The sequence below is a fragment of the Aotus nancymaae genome, unplaced genomic scaffold, assembly GCF_030222135.1.
Source record: "Aotus nancymaae isolate 86718 unplaced genomic scaffold, 86718_ANA_hifiasm-v0.15.2.pri h1tg000046l, whole genome shotgun sequence".
NCBI classification, from domain to species: Eukaryota; Metazoa; Chordata; class Mammalia; order Primates; family Aotidae; genus Aotus; species Aotus nancymaae.
In genome coordinates, this window is record NW_026988460.1 from 32,343,959 (window position 1) to 32,367,032 (window position 23,074).

Consider the following 23,074-nt stretch of genomic DNA (forward strand, 5'->3'; position numbering starts at 1 on the left):
TACTCTTTTATAAAAAATATACTCCCTCTCAAAGTACTCTTTTATATTGAATATAATCACTCTGGAAGGACTGGTTTATATTGAATATAATCACACAGGAAGTACTCTTATATAAAAAATATACTCCCTCTCCAAGTACTCCTTTATATTGAATATAATCACACTGGAAATACCTTTTATATTGAATATAATCACACAGGATGTACTCTTTTATAAAAAATATACTCCCTCTCAAAGTACTCTTTTATATTGTATACAATCTCACATCACATACTCTTTTATAAAAAATATACTCCCTCTCATAGTTCTGTTTTATACTGAATATAATCACACAGGAAGAACTCTGTTATAAAAAATATACTCCCTCTCAAGTTACTCTTTTATATTGAATATATTCACACATCACGTACTCTTTTACGAAAAATATACTCCCTCTCATAGTTCTCTTTTATACTGAACATAATCACACAGGAAGTACTCTTTTATAAAAAATATACCCCCTCTCCAAGTACTCTTTTATATTGAATATAATCACTCTGGAAGTACTCGTTAATAATGAATATAATCACACAGCAAGTACTCATTTACCCTGAATGTAATCACACAGGAAGTACTCTTTTGTAAAAAATATACTCCCTCTCCAAGTACTCTTTTATATTGAATATAATCACACTGGAAATACCCTTTTATATTGAACTTAATCACACAGGAAGTACTCTTTTATAAAAAATATACTCCCTCTCATGGTACTCTTTTATATTGAATATAATCACACAGGAAGTACTCTTTTAGAAAAAATATACTCCCTCTCAACGTACTCTTTTATATTGAATGTAATCACACAGGAAGTACTCTTTTTTAAAAAATGTACTCCCTCTCAACGTACTCTTTTATATTGAATATAATCACACTGGAAATACTCTTTTATTTTTAATATAATCACACAGGAAGTATTCTTTTATAAAAAACATACTCCCTCTCAAAGTACTACTTTATATTGAATATAATCACACAGAAAATACTCTGTTATAAAAAGTGTACTCCCTCTAAAAGTACTCTTTTATATTGAATATAATCACAAAGGAAGTACTCTTTTATAAAAAATATACTCCCTCTCAAAGTACTCTTTTATATTGAATATAATCACACTGGAAATACCCTTTTATATTGAACATAATCACACAGGAAGTACTCTGTTATAAAAAATAAACTCCCTTTCATAGTACTCTTTTATATTGAATATAATCACACAGGAAGTACTCTTTAAGAAAAAATATACTCCCTCCCAAAGTACTCTTTTATATTGAATATAGTCACACAGCACGTACTCTTTTATAAAAAATATACTCCCTCTCATAATTCTCTTTTATACTGAATATAATCACACAGGCAGTACTCTTTTATAAAAAATATACTCCCTCTCCAATACTCTTTTATATTGAATATAATCCCACTGGAAGTACTCTTTCCTAAAAAACATACTCCCTCTCAAAGTACTCTTTTTATCGAATATGATCACAGAGGAAATATTCTTTTATACTGAATATAATCACACAGGAAGTACTGTTTTATAAAAAATATACACCCTCTTCAAGAATTCTTTGGTATTGAACATAATCACTCTGGAAATACTGCTTTATATTGAATATAATCACACAGGATTTACGCTTTTATAAATAATATACACCCTCTCAAAGTACTCTTTTATATTGAACATAATCACACAGAAAGTACTCTTTTATAAAAAATATACTCCCTCTCAAAATACTCTTTTATATTGAATATAATCACACAGGAAGTACTCCTTTATAAAAAATATACTCCCTCTCCAAATACTCTTTTATATTGAATATAATCACTCTGGAAGTACTGGTTAATATTGAATATAATCACACAGGAGGTAATCTTTTATAAAAAATATACTCCGTCTCCAATTACTCTTTTATATTGAATATAATCACACTGGAAATACCCTTTTATATTGAATATAATCACACAGCACGTACTCTTTTATAAAAAATATACTCCGTCTCAAAGTACTCTTTTATATTGAATATAATCACACAGGAATTACTATTTTATAAAAAATATACTCCCTCTCAAAGTACTCTTTTATATTGAACATAATCACACAGGAAGTACTCTTTTATAAAAAATATACTCCCTCTCAAATACTCTTTTATGTTGAATATAATCACACAGGAAGCACTCTTTTATAAAAAATATACTCCCTCTCCAAGTAGTCTTTTATATTGAATATAATCACTCTGGAAGTACTGGTTTATATTGAATATAATCACACAGGATTTACGGTTTTATAAAAAATATACTCCCTCTCAAAGTACTCTTTAATATTGAACATAATCACACAGGAAGTACTCTTTTATAAAACAATACTTCCTCTCAAAGCACTCTTTTATGTTGAATATAATCACACAGGAAGTACTATTTTATAAAAAATATACTCCCTCTCAAAGTACTCTTTTATATTGAATATAATCACTCTGGAAGTCGTGGTTTATAATGAATATAATCACACAGGAAGTAGCCTTTTATAAAAAATATACTCCCTCTCAAAGTACTCTTTTATATTGAATATAATCACATTGGAAATACTCTTTTATATTGAATATAATCACACAGGAAGTACTCTTTTATAAAAAATATACTCCCTCTCAAAGTACTCCTTTATATTGAATGGAATCACACAGGAAATACTCTTTTACAAAAAATATACTCCCTCTCCAAGTACTCTTTTATACTGAATATAATCACTCTGGAAGTACTGGTTAATATTGAATATAATCACACAGGAAGTACTCATTTATATTGAATATAATCACACAGGAAGTACTCTTTTATAAAAAATATACTCCCTCTCCAAGTACTCTTTTATATTGAACATAATCACACAGGAAGCACTCTTTTATAAAAAATATACTCCCTCTAAAAGTACACTTTTATATTGAATATAACCACACAGGAAGTACTCTTTTATAAAAAATATACTCCCTCTCAAAGTACTCTTTTATATTGAATATAATCACTCTGGAAGGACTGGTTTATATTGAATATAATCACACAGGAAGTACTCTTATATAAAAAATATACTCCCTCTCCAAGTACTCCTTTATATTGAATATAATCACACTGGAAATACCTTTTATATTGAATATAATCACACAGGAAGTACTCTTTTATAAAAAATATACTCCCTCTCAAAGTACTCTTTTATATTGTATACAATCTCACATCACATACTCTTTTATAAAAAATATACTCCCTCTCATAGTTCTGTTTTATACTGAATATAATCACACAGGAAGAACTCTGTTATAAAAAATATACTCCCTCTCAAGTTACTCTTTTATATTGAATATATTCACACATCACGTACTCTTTTACGAAAAATATACTCCCTCTCATAGTTCTCTTTTATACTGAACATAATCACACAGGAAGTACTCTTTTATAAAAAATATACCCCCTCTCCAAGTACTCTTTTATATTGAATATAATCACTCTGGAAGTACTCGTTAATAATGAATATAATCACACAGCAAGTACTCATTTACCCTGAATGTAATCACACAGGAAGTACTCTTTTGTAAAAAATATACTCCCTCTCCAAGTACTCTTTTATATTGAATATAATCACACTGGAAATACCCTTTTATATTGAACATAATCACACAGGAAGTACTCTTTTATAAAAAATATACTCCCTCTCATGGTACTCTTTTATATTGAATATAATCACACAGGAAGTACTCTTTTAGAAAAAATATACTCCCTCTCAACGTACTCTTTTATATTGAATGTAATCACACAGGAAGTACTCTTTTTTAAAAAATGTACTCCCTCTCAACGTACTCTTTTATATTGAATATAATCACACTGGAAATACTCTTTTATATTTAATATAATCACACAGGAAGTATTCTTTTATAAAAAACATCCTCCCTCTCAAAGTACTACTTTATATTGAATATAATCACACAGAAAATACTCTTTTATAAAAAGTGTACTCCCTCTCAAAGTACTCTTTTATATTGAATATAATCACACTGGAAGTACTCTTTTATAAAAACTATACTCCCTTTAAAGTACTCTTTTATATTGAATATAATCACACAGGAAGTACTCCTTTATAAAAAATACACTCCCTCTCCAAGTACTCTTTTATATTGAATATAATCACTCTGGAAGTACTGGTTAATATTGAATATAATCACACAGGAAGTACTCATTTATATTGAATATAATCACACAGGATGTACTCTTTTATAAAAAATATACTCCCTCTCCAAGTACTCTTTTATATTGAATATACTCACACTGGAAATACATTTTTATATTGAATATAACCACAAAGGAAGTACTCTGTTATAAAAAATATACTCCCTCTCAAAGTACTCCTTTATATTGAATATAATTTCATAGGAAGTACTCTTTTATAAAAAATATACTCCCTCTCAAAGTACTCTTTTTTATTGAATATAACCACACTGGAAGTAGTATTTTATAAAAAATATACTCCCTCTCCAAGTACTCTTTTATATTGAATATAATCACTCTGGAAGTACTCGTCAATATTGAATATAATCACACAGGAAGTACTCATTTACACTGAATATAATCACACAGGAAATACTCTTTTGTAAAAAATATACTCCCTCTCCAAGTACTGTTTTATATTGAATATAATCACACGGGAAATACCTTTTATATTGAACAAAATCACACAGGAAGTACTCTTTTTAAAAAAATATACTCCCTCTCATAATTCTATTTTATACTGAATATAATCACACAGGCAGTACTATTCTATAAAAAATATACTCCCTCTCAAAGTCCTCTTTTATATTGTATATAATCACACAGGAAATACTCTTTTATAAAAAATATACTCCCTCTCCAAGTACTCATTCTATTGAATATAATCACTCTGGAAGTACTGGTTTATATTGAATATAATCACACAGTATTTACGCTTTTATAAAAAATATACTCCCTCTCAAATTACTCTTTTATATTGAACATAATCACACAGGAAGTACTCTTTTATAAAAAAACACTCCCTCTCAAAGTACTCTTTTATATTGAACATAATCACACAGGAAGTACTCTTTTATAAAAAATATACTCCCTCTCAAAGTACTCTTTTATATTGAATATAATCACACAGGAAGTACTCTTTATAAAAAATATACTCCCTCTCCAAGTACTCTTTTATATTGAATATAATCACTCTGGAAGTACTGGTTTATATTGAATATAATCACACAGGATTTACGCTTTTATAAAAAATATTGTCCCTCTCAAAGTACTCTTTTATATTGAACTTATTGACACAGGAAATACTCTTTTATAAAAAATAATCCCTCTCAAAGTACTCGTTTACGTTGAAAATAATCACTCTGGAAGTACTGGCTTATATGGAATATAATCACACAGGAAGTACTCTTTTACAAAAAATATAATCCCTCTCAAAGTACTCTTTTATATTGAATATAATCACTCTGTAAGTACTGGTTTATATTGAAAATAATCACACTAGAAGTACTCTTTAATAAAAAATATACTCCCTCTCAAAGTACTCTTTATATTAAATATAATCACACAGGAAGTACACTTTTATAAAAAATTTACTCCATCTCAAAGTACTCTTTTATATTGAATATAATCACACAGGAAGTACTCTTTTATAAAAAATATACTCCCTCTCCAAGTACTCTATTGTATTGAATATAATCACTTTGGAAGTACTGGTTAATATTGAATATAATCACACAGGAAGTACTCATTTATATTGAATATAATCTCACAGGAAATACTCTTTTATAAAAAACATATTCCCTCTCCAAATACTCTTCTATATTGAATATAATCACACTGTAAATACCCTTTTATATTGAATATAATCACACAGGAAGTACTCTTTTATAAAAAATATGCTCCCTCTCAAACTGCTTTTTAAATTGAATATAATCACACAGGAAGTACTTTTTTATAAAAGATATACTCCCTCTCCAAGTACTCTTTTATATTCGATATAATCTCTCTGGAAGTACTGGTTTATATTGAATATAATCACACAGGATTTACGCTTTTATAAAAAATATACTCCATCTCAAAGTACTCTTTTATATTTTTTATAATCACACAGGAAGTACTCTTTTATAAAAAATATACTCCCTCTCAAAGTACTCTTTTATATTGAATATAATCACACAGGAAGTACTCTTTTATAAAAAATATACTCCCTCTCCAAGTACTCTATTGTATTGAAGATAATCACTTTGGAAGTACTGGTTAATATTGAATATAATCACACAGGAAGTACTCATTTATATTGAATATAATCACACAGGAAATACTCTTTTATAAAAAATATATTCCCTCTCCAAATACTCTTCTATATTGAATATAATCAAACTGTAAATACCGTTTTATATTGAATATAATCACACAGGAAGTACTCTTTTATAAAAAATATCCTCCCTCTGAAATACTCTTATATATTGAATATAATCACACAGGAAGCACTCTTTTCTAAAAAATATACCCCCTCTCCAAGTACCATTTATCTTGAATATAATCACACTGGAAATACTCTTTCATATTGAATATAAGCACACAGGAAGTATTCTTTTATTAAAAATATACTCCCTCTCAAAGTACTCCTTTATGTTGAATATAATCACACAGAAAATACTCTTTTATAAAATATATACTCCCTCTCAAAGTACTCATATATTGAATATAATCACTGTGGAAGTAGTGGTTTATATTGAATATAATCATACAGGAAGTAGCCTTTTATAAAAAATATACTCCCTCTCAAAGTACTCTTTTATATTGAATATAATCACACTGGAAATACTCTTTTATATTGAATACAATAACACAGGAAGTACTCTTTTATATAAAATATACTCCCTCTCAAAGTATTCTTTTATATTGAATATAATCACACAGGAAGTACTCTTTTATAAAAAATATACTCCCTCTCCAAGTACACTTTTATATTGAATATAACCACTCTGGAAGTACTGGTTAATATAGAGTATAATCACACAGGAAGTACTCATTTTTATTGAATATAATCACACAGGAAGAACTCTTTTATAAAAAATATACTCCCTCTCCAAGTATTCTTTTATATTGAATATAATCACCCTGGAAATACTCTTTTATATTGAATATAATCACACAGGAAGTACTCTCTAATAAAAAATATACTAGCTCTCATAGTACTCTTTTATAATGAATATAATCACACAGGAAGTATTCTTTTATAAAAAATATACTCCCTCTCAAAGTACTACTTTATATTCAATATAATCACACAGAAGTACTATTGTATAAAAAATATAGTCCCTCTCAAAGTATTCTTTTATATTGAACATAATCACAGAGTAAGTACTCTTTTATAAAAAATATACTCCCTCTCCAAGTACTCTATTATATTGAATATAATCACTCTGGAAGTACTGGTTAATACTGAATATAATCACACAGGGAGTACTCATTTATTTTGAATACAATCACACAGGAAGTACTCTTTTATAACAAATATACTCCCTCTCCAAGTACTCTTTTATATTTAATATAAACACACTGGAAATACCCTTTTATATTGAATATAATCACACAGTAAGTAGTCTTTTATAAGAAATATACTCCCTCTAATAGTTCTCATTTATACTGAATATAATCACACAGGAAGTACTCTTTTATAAAAAATATACTCCCTCTCAAAGTACTCTTTTATATCGAATATAATCACACAGGAATTACTATTTTATGAAAAATATACTGCCTCTCAAAGTACTCTTTTATATTGAATATAATCACACAGGAATTACTCTTTTATAAAAAATATACTCCCTCTCAAAGTACTCTTTTATATTGAATACAATCACTCTGGAAATACTGGTTTATATTGAATTTAATCACACAGGAAGTACTCTTTTATAAAAAATATACTCCCTCCCCAAGTAATCTTTTATATTGAATGTAATCACACTGGAAATACACTTTAATATTGATTATAATCACACAGGAAGTACTCTTTTATAAAAAATATACTCCCTCTCAAAGTACTCCTTTATACTGAATATAATCACACAGGAAGTACTCTTTTATAAAAAATATACTCCCTCTCAAAGTACTCTTTTATATTGAATATAATCACTCTGGAAGTACTGGTTAATAGTGAATATAGTCACTCAGGCAGTACTCAGTTACATTGAATATAATCACACAGGAATACTCTTTTGTAAAAAATATACTCCCTCTCAAAGTACTCTTTTATATTGAATATAATCCCACTGGAAGTACTCTTTCATAAAAAATAAACTCCCTCTCAAAGTACTCTTTAATATAGAATATGAACCCAGTGGAAGTACTCTTTTATACTGAATATAATCACAGAGGAAGTACTCTTTTATAAAAAAAATACTCCCTCTCAAAGTAATCTTTTATATTGAATATAATCACCCAGGAAGTTCTCTTTTATGAAAAATATACTCCCTCTCCAAGTACTCTTTTATATGTAATATAATCACTCTGGAAGTACTGGTTTATATTGAATATAATCACACAGGATTTACGCTTTTATAAAAAATATACTCCCTCTCAAAGTACTCTTTTATATTGAACATAATCACACAGGAAGTACTCTTTTATAAAAAACATACTCCCTTTCAAATACTCTTTTATATTGAATATAATCATACAGGAAGTACTCTTTTTTAAAAAATATACTCCCTCTCCAAGTACTCTTTTATATTGAATATAATCACTCTGGAAGTACTGGTTTATATTTAATATAATCACACAGGATTTACGCTTTTATAAAAAATATACTCCCTCTCAAAGTACTCTTTTATATTGAACATAAACACACAGGAAGATCTTTTTATAAAAAAATACTCCCTCTCAAAGTACTCTTTTATATTGAATATAATCACACAGGAAGTACTCTTTTATAAAAAATATACTGCCTCTCAAAGTACTCTTTTATATTGAATATAATCATTCTGGATGTCGTGGTTTATATTGAATATAATCACAAAGGAAGTAGCCTTTTATAAAAAATATACTCCCTCTAAAAGTACTCTTTTATATTGAATATAATCACACAGGAAATACTCTTTTATATTGAATACAATAACACAGGATGTTCTCTTTTATAAAAAATATACTCCTTATCAAAGTATTCTTTTATATTGAATATAATCACACAGGAATTACTCTTTTATAAAAAATATATTCCGTCTCCAAGTACACTTTTATATTGAACATAACCACTCTTGAACTACTGGTTAATATAGAGTATAATCACACAGGAAGTACTCATTTTTATTGAATATAATCACACAGGAAGTACTGTTTTATAAAAAATATACTCCCTCTCCAGGTATTCTTTTATATTGAACATAATCACACTGGAAATACTCTTTTATATTGAATATAATCACACATGAAATACTCTTTTATAAAAAATATACTCCCGCTCAATGTACTCCTTTACATTGAATATAATCACACAGGAAGTACACTTTTATAAAAAATATACTCCCTCTCAATGTACTCTTTTATATTGAATATGATCACAGTGGAAGTACTCTTTTATACTGAATATAATCACAAAGCAAGTACTGTTTTATAAAAAGTATACTCCCTCTCAAAGTACTCTTTTATATAGAATATGATCACAGTGTAAGTACTCTTTTATTCTGAATATAATCACACAGGAAGTACTCTTTTATAAAAAATATACTCCCTCTCCAAGTACTCATTTATATTGAATATAATCCCTCTGGAAGTACTGGGTTATATTGAATATAATCACACAGGATTTACGCTTTTATAAAAAATATACTCCCTCACAAAGTACTCTTTTATATTGAACATAATCACACAGGAAGTACTCCTTTATAAAAAATATACTTCCTCTCAAATACTCTTTTATATTGAATATAATCACACAGGAAGTACTGTTTTATAAAAAATAGACTCCCTCTCCAAATACTCTTTTATATTGAATATAATCACTCTGGAAGTACTGGTTAATATTGAATATGATCACACAGGAAGTACTCATTTACATTGAATATAATCACACAGGAAGTACTCTTTTGTAAAAAATATTCTCCCTCTCCAAGTACTCTTTTATATTGAATAAAATCACACTGGAAATACCGTTTTATATTGAACATAATCACACAGGAAGTACGCTTTTATAAAAAATATATTTCCTCTACAAGTACTCTTTTATATTGATTATAATTCGACTGGAGATACTCTTTCATAAAAAATATACTCCCTCTCAAAGTACTCTTTTATATAGAATATGATCACAGTGGAAGTACTGGTTTATATTGAATATAATCACACAGGATTTACGCTTTTACTAAGAGTATACTCCCTCTCAAAGTACTCTTTTATATTGAAGATAGTCACACAGGAAGTACTCTTTTATAAAAAATATACTCCCTCTCAATGTACTCTTTTATATTGAATATAATCACACAGGAAGTACTCTTATAAAAAAAGTACTCCCTCTGCAAGTACTCTTTTATATTGAATATAATCACTCTGGAAGTACTGGTTTATATTGAATATAATCACACAGGAAGTACTCTTTTATAAAAAATATACTCCCTCTCAGAGTACTCTTTTATATTGAATATAAACACACAGGACGTACTCCTTTATAAAAAATATACTCCCTCTACAAGTACTCTTTTATATTGATTATAATCACTCTGGAAGTACTGGTTAATATTGAATATAATGAGACAGGAAGTACTCATTTATATTGAACATAATCACACAGGAAGTAAGCTTTTATAAAAAATATACTCCCTCTCCAAGTACTCTTTTATATTGAATATAATCACACTGGAAATACCCATTTATATTGAATATAATCACACATGAAGTACTCTGTTATAAAAAATATATTCCCTCCCATAGTACTCTTTTATATTGAATATAATCACTCAGGAAATACACTTTTATATAAAATATACTCCCTCTCAAAGTACTCTTTATATAGAATATAATCTCACATCACATACTCTTTTATAAAAAATATACTTCCACTCATAGTTCTCTTTTATCCTCAATATAATCAAACAGGAAGAACTCTGTTATAAAAAATATACTCCCTCTCAAGGTACTCTTTTATATTGAATATATTCACACAGCACGTACTCTTTTATAAAAAATATACTCCCCCTCATAGTTCTCTTTTATACTGAATATAATCACACAGGAAGTACTCTTTTATAAAAAATATACTCCCTCTCGAAGTACTCTTTTATATTGAATATAATCACTCTGGAAGTACTGGTTTATATTGCATATAATCACACAGGATTTACGCTTTTATAAAAAATTTACTCCCTCTCAAAGTACTCTTTTATATTGAATGTAATCACACTGGAAATACTCTTTTATATTGAATATAATCACACAGGACGTACTCTTTTATAAAAAATATACTCCCTCTCCAAGTACTCTTTTATATTGAATATAATCACTCTGGAAATACTGGTTTATATTGAATATAATCACACAGGAAGTACTCTTTTATAAAAAATATACTCCCTCTCAAAGTACTCTTTTATATTGAATATAATCACACTGGCAATACTCTTTTATATTGAATATAATCACACAGGACGTACTCTTTTATAAAAAACGTACTCCCTCTCAAAGTACTCCTTTATATTGAATATAATCACACAGGAAGTACTATTGTAAAAAAAATATACTCCCTCTCAAAGTATTCTTTTATATTGAATATAATCACACAGGAAGTACTCTTTTATAAAAAATATACTCCCTCTCCAAGTACTCTTTTATATTGAATACAATCACTCTGGAAGTACTGGTTAATATTGAATATAATCACACAGGAAGTACTCATTTATATTGAATATAATCACACAGGATGTACTCTATTATAAAAAATATACTCCCTCTCCAAGTACTGCTTTATATTGAATATAATCACACTGGAAATACCCTTTTATATTGAATATAATAACACAGGAAGTACTCTTTTATAAAAAATATACTCCCTCTCATAGAACTCATTTATATTGAATATAAACACATAGGAAGTACTCTTTTATAAAAAAGATACTGCCTCTCAAAGTAATCTTTTATATTGAATATAATCACACGGCACGTCCTCTTTTATAAAAAATATACTCCCTCTCATAGTTCTCTTTTATACTGAATATAATCACACAGGAAGTACTCTTTTATAAAATATATACTGCCTCTCAAAGTACTCTTTTATATTGAATATAATCACACAGGAAGTACTATTTTATAAAAAATACACTCCCTCTCAAAGTACTCTTTTGTATTGAATATAATCACTCTGGAAGTACTGGTTTATAATGAATATAATCACACAGGAAGTACTCTTTTATAAAAAATATACTCCCTCTCAAAGTAATCTTTTATATTGAATATAATCACACTGGAAATACTCTTTTATATTGAAAATAATCACACAGGAAGTACTCTTTTATAAAAAATATACTCCCTCCCAAAGTACTACTCTATATTGAATGTAATCACACAGGAAGTACTCTTTTATAAAAAATATACTCCATCTCAAAGTACTCTTTTGTATTGAGTATAATCACACTGGAAGTACTATTTTATAAAAAATATACTCCCTCTCCAAGTAGTCTTTTATATTGAGTATAATCACTCTGGATATACTGGTTAATATTGAATATAATCACACAGGCTGTACTCATTTATATTGAATATAATCACACAGGAAGTACTCTTTTATAAAATATATACTCCCTCTCAAAGTACTCATATATTGAATATAATCACTGTGGAAGTAGTGGTTTATATTGAATATAATCATACAGGAAGTAGCCTTTTATAAAAAATATACTCCCTCTCAAAGTACTCTTTTATATTGAATATAATCACACTGGAAATACTCTTTTATATTGAATACAATAACACAGGAAGTACTCTTTTATATAAAATATACTCCCTCTCAAAGTATTCTTTTATATTGAATATAATCACACAGGAAGTACTCTTTTATAAAAAATATACTCCCTCTCCAAGTACACTTTTATATTGAATATAACCACTCTGGAAGTACTGGTTAATATAGAGTATAATCACACAGGAAGTACTCATTTTTATTGAATATAATCACACAGGAAGAACTCTTTTATAAAAAATATACTCCCTCTCCAAGTATTCTTTTATATTGAATATAATCACCCTGGAAATACTCTTTTATATTGAATATAATCACACAGGAAGTACTCTCTAATAAAAAATATACTAGCTCTCATATTACTCTTTTATAATGAATATAATCACACAGGAAGTATTCTTTTATAAAAAATATACTCCCTCTCAAAGTACTACTTTATATTCAATATAATCACACAGAAGTACTATTGTATAAAAAATATAGTCCCTCTCAAAGTATTCTTTTATATTGAATATAATCACACAGGAAGTACTCTTTTATAAAAAATATACTCCCTCTCCAAGTACTCTATTATATTGAATATAATCACTCTGGAAGCACTGGTTAATACTGAATATAATCACACAGGAAGTACTCATTTATATTGAATACAATCACATAGGAAGTACTCTTTTATAACAAATATACTCCCTCTCCAAGTACTCTTTTATATTTAATATAAACACACTGGAAATACCCTTTTATATTGAATATAATCACACAGTAAGTAGTCTTTTATAAAAAATATACTCCCTCTAATAGTTCTCATTTATACTGAATATAATCACACAGGAAGTACTCTTTTATAAAAAATATACTCCCTCTCAAAGTACTCTTTTATATCGAATATAATCACACAGGAATTACTCTTTTATGAAAAATATACTGCCTCTCAAAGTACTCTTTTATATTGAATATAATCACACAGGAATTACTCTTTTATAAAAAATATACTCCCTCTCAAAGTACTCTTTTATATTGAATATAATCACTCTGGAAATACTGGTTTATATTGAATTTAATCACACAGGAAGTACTCTTTTATAAAAAATATACTCCCTCCCCAAGTAATCTTTTATATTGAATGTAATCACACTGGAAATACACTTTAATATTGAATATAATCACACAGGAAGTACTCTTTTATAAAAAATATACTCCCTCTCAAAGTACTCCTTTATACTGAATATAATCACACGGGAAGTACTCTTTTATAAAAAATATACTCCCTCTCAAAGTACTCTTTTATATTGAATATAATCACTCTGGAAGTACTGGTTAATAGTGAATATAGTCACTCAGGCAGTACTCATTTACATTGAATATAATCACACAGGAATACTCTTTTATAAAAAATATACTCCCTCTCAAAGTACTCTTTTATATTGAATATAATCCCACTGGAAGTACTCTTTCATAAAAAATAAACTCCCTCTCAAAGTACTCTTTAATATAGAATATGAACCCAGTGGAAGTAATCTTTCATACTGAATATAATCACAGAGGAAGTACTCTTTTATAAAAAACATACTCCCTCTCAAAGTAATCTTTTATATTGAATATAATCACCCAGGAAGTTCTCTTTTATGAAAAATATACTCCCTCTCCAAGTACTCTTTTATATGTAATATAATCACTCTGGAAGTACTGGTTTATATTGAATATAATCACACAGGATTTACGCTTTTATAAAAAATATACTCCCTCTCAAAGTACTCTTTTATATTGAACATAATCACACAGGAAGTACTCTTTTATAAAAAATATACTCCCTTTCAAATACTCCTTTATATTGAATATAATCATACAGGAAGTACTCTTTTTTAAAAAATATACTCCCTCTCCAAGTACTCTTTTATATTGAATATAATCACTCTGGAAGTACTGGTTTATATTTAATATAATCACACAGGATTTACCCTTTTATAAAAAATATACTCCCTCTCAAAGTACTCTTTTATATTGAACATAATCACACAGGAAGATCTCTTTTATAAAAAAATACTCCCTCTCAAAGTACTCTTTTATATTGAATACAATCACACAGGAAGTACTCTTTTATAAAAAATATACTCCCTCTCAAAGTACTCTTTTATATTGAATATAATCATTCTGGATGTCGTGGTTTATATTGAATATAATCACAAAGGAAGTAGCCTTTTATATAAATATACTCCCTCTAAAAGTACTCTTTTATATTGAATATAATCACACAGGAAATACTCTTTTATATTGAATACAATAACACAGGATGTTCTCTTTTATAAAAAATATACTCCTTATCAAAGTATTCTTTTATATTGAATATAATCGCACAGGAATTACTCTTTTATAAAAAATATATTCCCTCTCCAAGTACACTTTTATATTGAACATAACCACTCTTGAACTACTGGTTAATATAGAGTATAATCACAAAGGAAGTACTCATTTTTATTGAATATAATCACACAGGTGGTACTGTTTTATAAAAAATATACTCCCTCTCCAGGTATTCTTTTATATTGAATATAATCACACTGGAAATACTCTTTTATATTGAATATAATCACACAGGAAGTACTCTTTTATACAAAATATACTCCCTCTCATAGTACTCTTTTAAAATGAATATAATCACACAGGAAGTACTCTATTATTAAAAATATACTACCTCTCAAACTACTCTTTTATATTGAATATAATCACACAGGAAGTACTATTTTATAAAAAATATACTCCCTCTCAAACTACTCTTTTATATTGAATATAATCACACAGGAAGTACTCCTGTATAAAAAACATACTCCCTCTCAAAGTATTCTTTTATAATGAATATAATCTTTCTGGAACTACTGGTTAATATTGAATATAATCACACAGGAGATAATCTTTTATAAAAAATATACTCCCTCTCCAAGTACTTTTTTATATTGAATATAATCACACTGGAAATACCCTTTTATGTCGAATATAATCACACAGGAAGTACTCATTTATAAAAAATATACTCCCTCTCATAGTACTGTTTTATATTGAATATAATCACACAGAAAGTACTCTTTTATAAAAAATATACTCCCTTTCAAAGTACTCTTTTATATTGAATATAATCATACAGGAAGCACTCTTTTATAAAAAACATACTCCCACTCAAAGCACACTTTTATATTGAATATAATCACACTGGAAGTACAATGTTATAAAAAATATACTCCCTCTCAAAGTACTCTTTTATATTGAATATAATCACACAGGAAGTACTCTTTTATAAAAAATATACTCCCTCTCCAAGTACTCTTTTATATTGAAAATAATCACTCTGGAAGTACTGGTTAATATTGAATATAATCACACAGGACGTACTCATTTACATTGAATATAATCACACAGGATGTACTCTTTTGTAAAAAATATACTCCCTCTCCAAGTACTCTTTTATATTGAATATAATCACACTGGAAATACCCTTTTATATTGAACATAATCACACAGGACGTACTCCTTTATAAAAAATATATTCCTTCTAAAAGTACTCTTTTATATTGAATATAATCCCACTGGAAGTACTCTTTCGTAAAAAATATACTCCCTCTCAAAGTACTCTTTTATATAGAATATGATCACAGTGGAAGTACAGGTTTATGTTGAATATAATCACACAGGATTTACGCTTTTATTAAAAAATATACTCCCTCTCAAAGTACTATTTTATATTGAAGATAGTCACACAGGAAGTACTCTTTTATAAAAAATGTACTCCCTCTCAAAGTACTCTTTTATATTGAATATAATCACACAGGAAATACTCTTTTATATTGAATATAATCACACAGGAAGTACTCTTTTATAAAAAATGTACTCCCTCTCAAAGTATTCTTTTTTATTGAATATAATCACACAGGAAGTACTCTTTTATAAAAAATATACTCCCTCTCCAAATACTCTATTATATTGAATATAATCACTCTGGTATTACTGGTTAATATTGAATATAATCACACAGGAAGTACTCATTTATATTGAATATAATGACACAGGAAGTACTCTTTTATAAAAAATATACTCCCTCTCCAAGTACTCTTTTATATTGAAAATAATCATTCTGGAACTCGTGGTTTATATTGAATATAATCACACAGGAAGTAGCCATTTATAAAAAAAATACTCCCTCTCAAAGTCCTCTTTCATATTGAATATAATCACACTGGAAATACTCTTTTATATTGAATATAATCACACAGGAAGTACTCTTTTATAAAAAATATACTCCCTCTCAACGTACCCCTTTATATTGAATATAATCCCACAGGAATGACTATTTTATAAAAAATATACTCCCTCTCAGAGGACTCTTTTATATAGAATATGATCACAGTGGAAGTACTCTTTTATACTGAATATAATCACACAGGAAGTACTCTTTTATAAAAAATATACTCCCTCTCCAAGTACTCTTTTATATTGAATATAATCACTCTGGAAGTACTGGTTTATATTGAATATAATCACACAGGATTTGCGCTTTTATAAAAAATATACTCCCTCTCAAAGAACTCTTTTATATTAATGATAGTCACACAGGAAGTACTCCTTTATAAAAAAATACTCCCTCTCAAAGTACTCTTTTATATTGAATATAATCATACAGGAAGTACTCTTCTATAAAAAATATACTCCCTCTCAAAGTACTCTTTATATTGAATATAATCACCGTGGAAATACTCTTTCATATTGAATATAATCACACAGGAAGTACTCTTTTATAAAAAATATACTCCCTCTCAAAGTACTCCTTTATATTGAATATAATCACACAGGACGAACACTTTTATAAAAAATATACTCCCTCTCAAAGTACTCTTTTATATTGAATATAATCACACAGGAAGTACTCTTTTATAAAAATTATACTCCCTCTCAAAGTACTATTTATATAGAATATAATCACACAGGAAGTACTCCTTTATAAAAAATATACTCCCTCTACAAGTACTCTTTTATGTTGAATATAATCACACAGGAAGTACTCTTTTATATAAAATATACTCCCTCTCAAAGTACTCTTTTATATTGAATATAATCTCACATCACATACTCTTTTATAAAAAATATACTTCCTCTCATAGTTCTCTTTTTTACTGAATATAATCACACAGGAAGAACTCTGTTATAAAAAATATACTCCCTCTCAAGGTACTATTTCATATTGAATATATTCACACATCGCGTACTCTTTTACAAAAATATTCTCCCTTTCAAAGTACTCTTTTATATTGAATATAATCACACTGCAAGTACTATTTTATAAAAAATATACTCCCTCTCAAAGTACTCTTTAATATAGAATATGATCACAGTGGAAGTACTCTTTTATACTGAATATAATCACACAGGAAGTACTCTTTTAAAAAAATATACTCCCTCTCCAAGTACTCTTTTATATTGAATATAATCACTCTGGAAGTACTGGTTTATATTGAATATAACCACACAGGATTTACGTTTTTACAAAAAATATACTCCCTCTCAAAGAACTCTTTTATATTAAAAATAGTCACACAGGAAGTACTCTTTTATAAAAAATATACTCCCTCTCCAAGTACTCTTTTATATTGAATATAATCACACAGGAAGTACTGGTTAATATTGAATATAATCACAGAGGATTTACGCTTTTATAAAAAATATACTCCCTCTCAAAGTACTTTTTTATATTGAACATAATCAGACAGGAATTACTGTTTTATAAAAAATATACGCCCTCTCAAAGTACTCTTTTATATTGAATATAATCACACAGGAAATATTATTTTATAAAAAATATACTCTCTACCAAACTACTCCTTTATATTGAATATAATCACACAGGAAGTACTCTTTTATAAAAAATATACTCCCTCTCACAGTACTCTTTCATATTGAATATAATCACACAGGATGTTCTCTTTTATACAAAATATACTCCCTCTCCAAGTATTCTTTTATATTGAATATAATCCCACTGGAAGCACTCTTTCAGAAAAAATATACTCCCTATCAAAGTACTCTTTTATATTGAATATAATCACTCTGGAAGTACTGGTTAATATTGAATATAATCACACAGGAAGTACTCTTTTATAAAAAATATACTCCCTCTCAAAAGACTCTTTTATATTGAATATAATCTTACTGGAAATACCCTTTTATATTGAATGTAATCACACAGGAAGTACTCTTTTATAAAAAATATACTCCCTATCATAGTGCTCTTTTATATTGAATATAATCACACAGGAAGTACTCTTTTTTAAAAAATATACTCCCTCTCAAAGCACTCTTTTATATTGAATATAGTCACACTGGAAGTACTATTTTATAAAAAATATACTCCCTCTCAAAGTACTCTTTTATATTGAATATAATCACACAGGAAGTAATCTTTTATAAAAAATATACTCCCTCGCCAAGTACTCTTTTATATTGAATATAGTCACTCTGGAAGTAGTGGTTAATATTGTATATATAGTCACACAGGAAGTACTCATTTACATTGAATATAATCATACAGGAAGTACTCTTTTGTAAAAAATATACTCCCTCTCCAAGTACTCTTTTATATTGAATATAATCACACTGCAAATACCCTTTTATATTGAACATAATCACATAGGAATTGCTATTTTATAAAAAATATACTCCCTCTCAAAGTACTCTTTTATATTGAATATAATCCCACAGGAAGTACTCTTTCATAAAAAATTTACTCCCTCTCAAAGTACTCTGTTATATAGGATATGATCACAGAGGAAGTACTATTTATAGTGAATATAATCACACAGGAAGTACTCTTTCATTAAAAAATATACTCCCTCTCCAAGTACTCTTTTATATTGAATATAATCACTCTGGAAGAACTGGTTTATATTGAATATAATCACACAGGATTTACGCTTTTATAAAAATATACTCCCTCTCAAATAACTCTTTTATATTGAAGATAGTCACACAGGAAGTACCCTTATAAAAAAAATCCTCCATCTCAAAGTACTCTTTTATATTGAATATAATCACACAGGAAGTACTCTTTTATAAAAAATATACTCCCTCTCCAAGTACTCTTTTATATTGAATATAATCACTCTGGAAGTACTGGTTTATATTGAATATAATCACACAGGTTTTACGCTTTTATAAAATATATATTCCGTCTCAAAGAAGTCTTTTATATTGAAGATAGTCACACAGGAAGTACTCTTTTATAAAAAATATACTCCCTCTCCATGTACTCTTTTATATTGAATATAATCACTCTGGAAGTACTGGTTTATATTGAATATAATCACACAAGATTTAAGCTTTTATAAAAAATATACTCCCTCTCCAAGTACTCTTTTATATTGAATATAATCACTCTGGAAGTACTGGTTTATATTGAATATAATCACACAGGTTTTACGCTTTTATAAAATATATATTCCGTCTCAAAGAACTCTTTTATATTGAAGATAGTCACACAGGAAGTACTCTTTTATAAAAAATATACTCCCTCTCAAAGTACTCTTTTATATTGAATATAATCACACAAGAGGTACTCTTTTCTAAAAAATATACTCGCTCTCCAAGTACTCTTTTATATTGAATATAATCACTCTGGAAGTACTGGTTTATATTGAATCTAAACACACAGGATTTATGCTTTTATAAAAAATATACTCCCTCTCAAAGTACTTTTTTATATTGAACATAATCACACAGGAAGTACTCTTTTATAAAAAATATACTCCCTCTCAAAGTACTCTTTTATATTGAATATAATCACACAAGAGGTACTCTTTTCTAAAAAATATACTCGCTCTCCAAGTACTCTTTTATATTGAATATAATCACTCTGGAAGTACTGGTTTATATTGAATATAAACACACAGGATTTATGCTTTTATAAAAAATATACTCCCTCTCAAAGTACTCTTTTATATTGAACATAATCACACAGGAAGTACTCTTTTATAAAAAATATACTCCCTCTCAAATTACTCTTTTATATTGAATATAATCACACAGGAAGTATTCTTTTATAAAAAATATACTCCCTCTCAAAGTACTGCTTTATATTGAATATAATCACACAGGAAGTACTCTTTTTTAAAAAATATACTCCGTCTCAAAGTACTCTATTATATTGAAAATAATCATTCTGGAACTCGTGTTTTATATTGAATATAATCACACAGGAAGTAGCCTTTTATGAAAAAAATACTCCCTCTCAAAGTACTCTTTCATATTGAATATAATCACACTGGAAATACTCTTTTATATTGAATATAATCACACAGGAAGTACTCTTTTATAAAAAATATACTCCCTCTCAACGTACCCCTTTATATTGAATATAATCACACAGGAATTACTATTTTATAAAAAATATACTCCCTCTCAAAGCACACTTTTATATTGAATATAATCACACTGGAAGTACTCTTTTATAAAAAATATACTCCCTCTCAAAGTACTCTTTTATATTGAATATATTCCCACTGGAAGTACACTTTCATAAACAATAAATTCTCTGTCAAAGTACTCTTTAATATAGAATATGATCACAATGGAAGTACTCTTTTATACTGAATATAATCACATAGAAAGTACTCTTTTATAAAAAATATACTCCCTCTCATAGTTCTCTTTATACTGAATATAATCACACAGGAATTACTCTTTTATAAAAAATAAACTCCCTCTCAAAGCACACTTTTATATTGAATATAATCACACTGGAAGTACTATTTTTTAAAAAATATGCTCCCTCTCAAAGTACTCTTTTATATTGAATATAATCACACAGGAAGTACTCTTTTATAAAAAATATACTCCCTCTCCAAGTACTCTATTATATTGAATATAATCACCCTGGAAGTACTGGTTAATATTGAATATAATCACACAGGAAGTACTCATTTATATTGAATATAATCCCACAGGAGGTACTCTTTTATAAAAAATATACTCCCTCTCCAAGTACTCTTTTATATTGAATATAATCACTCTGGAAGTACTGGTTAATATTGAATATAATCACACAGGATCTAATCTTTTATAAGAAATATACTATCTCTACAATCACTCTTTTATATTGAATATAATCACCCTGGAAATACCCTTTTATTTTGAATATAATCACACAGGAAGTACTCTTTTATAAAAAATATACTCCCTCTCATAGTACTCTTTTATATTGAATATAATCACACAGGAAGTACTCTTTTAGAAAAAATATAGTGCCTCTCAAAGTACTCTTTTATACTGAATATAATCTCACAGCACGTACTCTTTTAGAAAAAATATACTCCCTCTCATAGTTCTATTTTATACCAAATATAATCACACAGGAAGTACTCTTTTATAAAAAACATACTCCCGCTCAAAGCACACTTTTATATTGAATATAATCACACTGGAAGTACTGTTTTATAAAAAAAATACTCCCTCTCAAAGTACTCTTTTATATTGAATTTAATCACATAGGAAGTACTCTTTTATAAAAAATATACTCCCTCTCCAAGTACTCTTTTATATTGAATATAATCACTCTGGAAGTACTGGTTTATATTGAATATAATCACACAGGATTTACGCTTTTATAAAAAATATACTCCCTCTCAAAGTACTCTTTTATATTGAACATAATCACAGAGGAGGTACTCTTTTATAAAAAATATACTCCCTTTCAAAGTACTCCTTTATATTGAATATAATCACACAGGAAGTACACTTTTATAAAAAATATACTCCCTCTCCAAGTACTCTTTTATACTGAATATAATCACTCTGGAAATACTGGTTAATATTGAATATAATCACACAGGAAGTACTCTTTTGTAAAAAATATACTCCCTCTCCAAGTACTCTTTTATATTGAATATAATCACACTGGAAATACCCTTTTATATTGAACATAATCACACCGGACGTACTCTTTTCTAAAAAATATATTCCCTCTCCAAGTATTCTTTTATATTGAATATAATCCCACTGGAAGTACTCTTTCATAAAATATATACTCCCTCT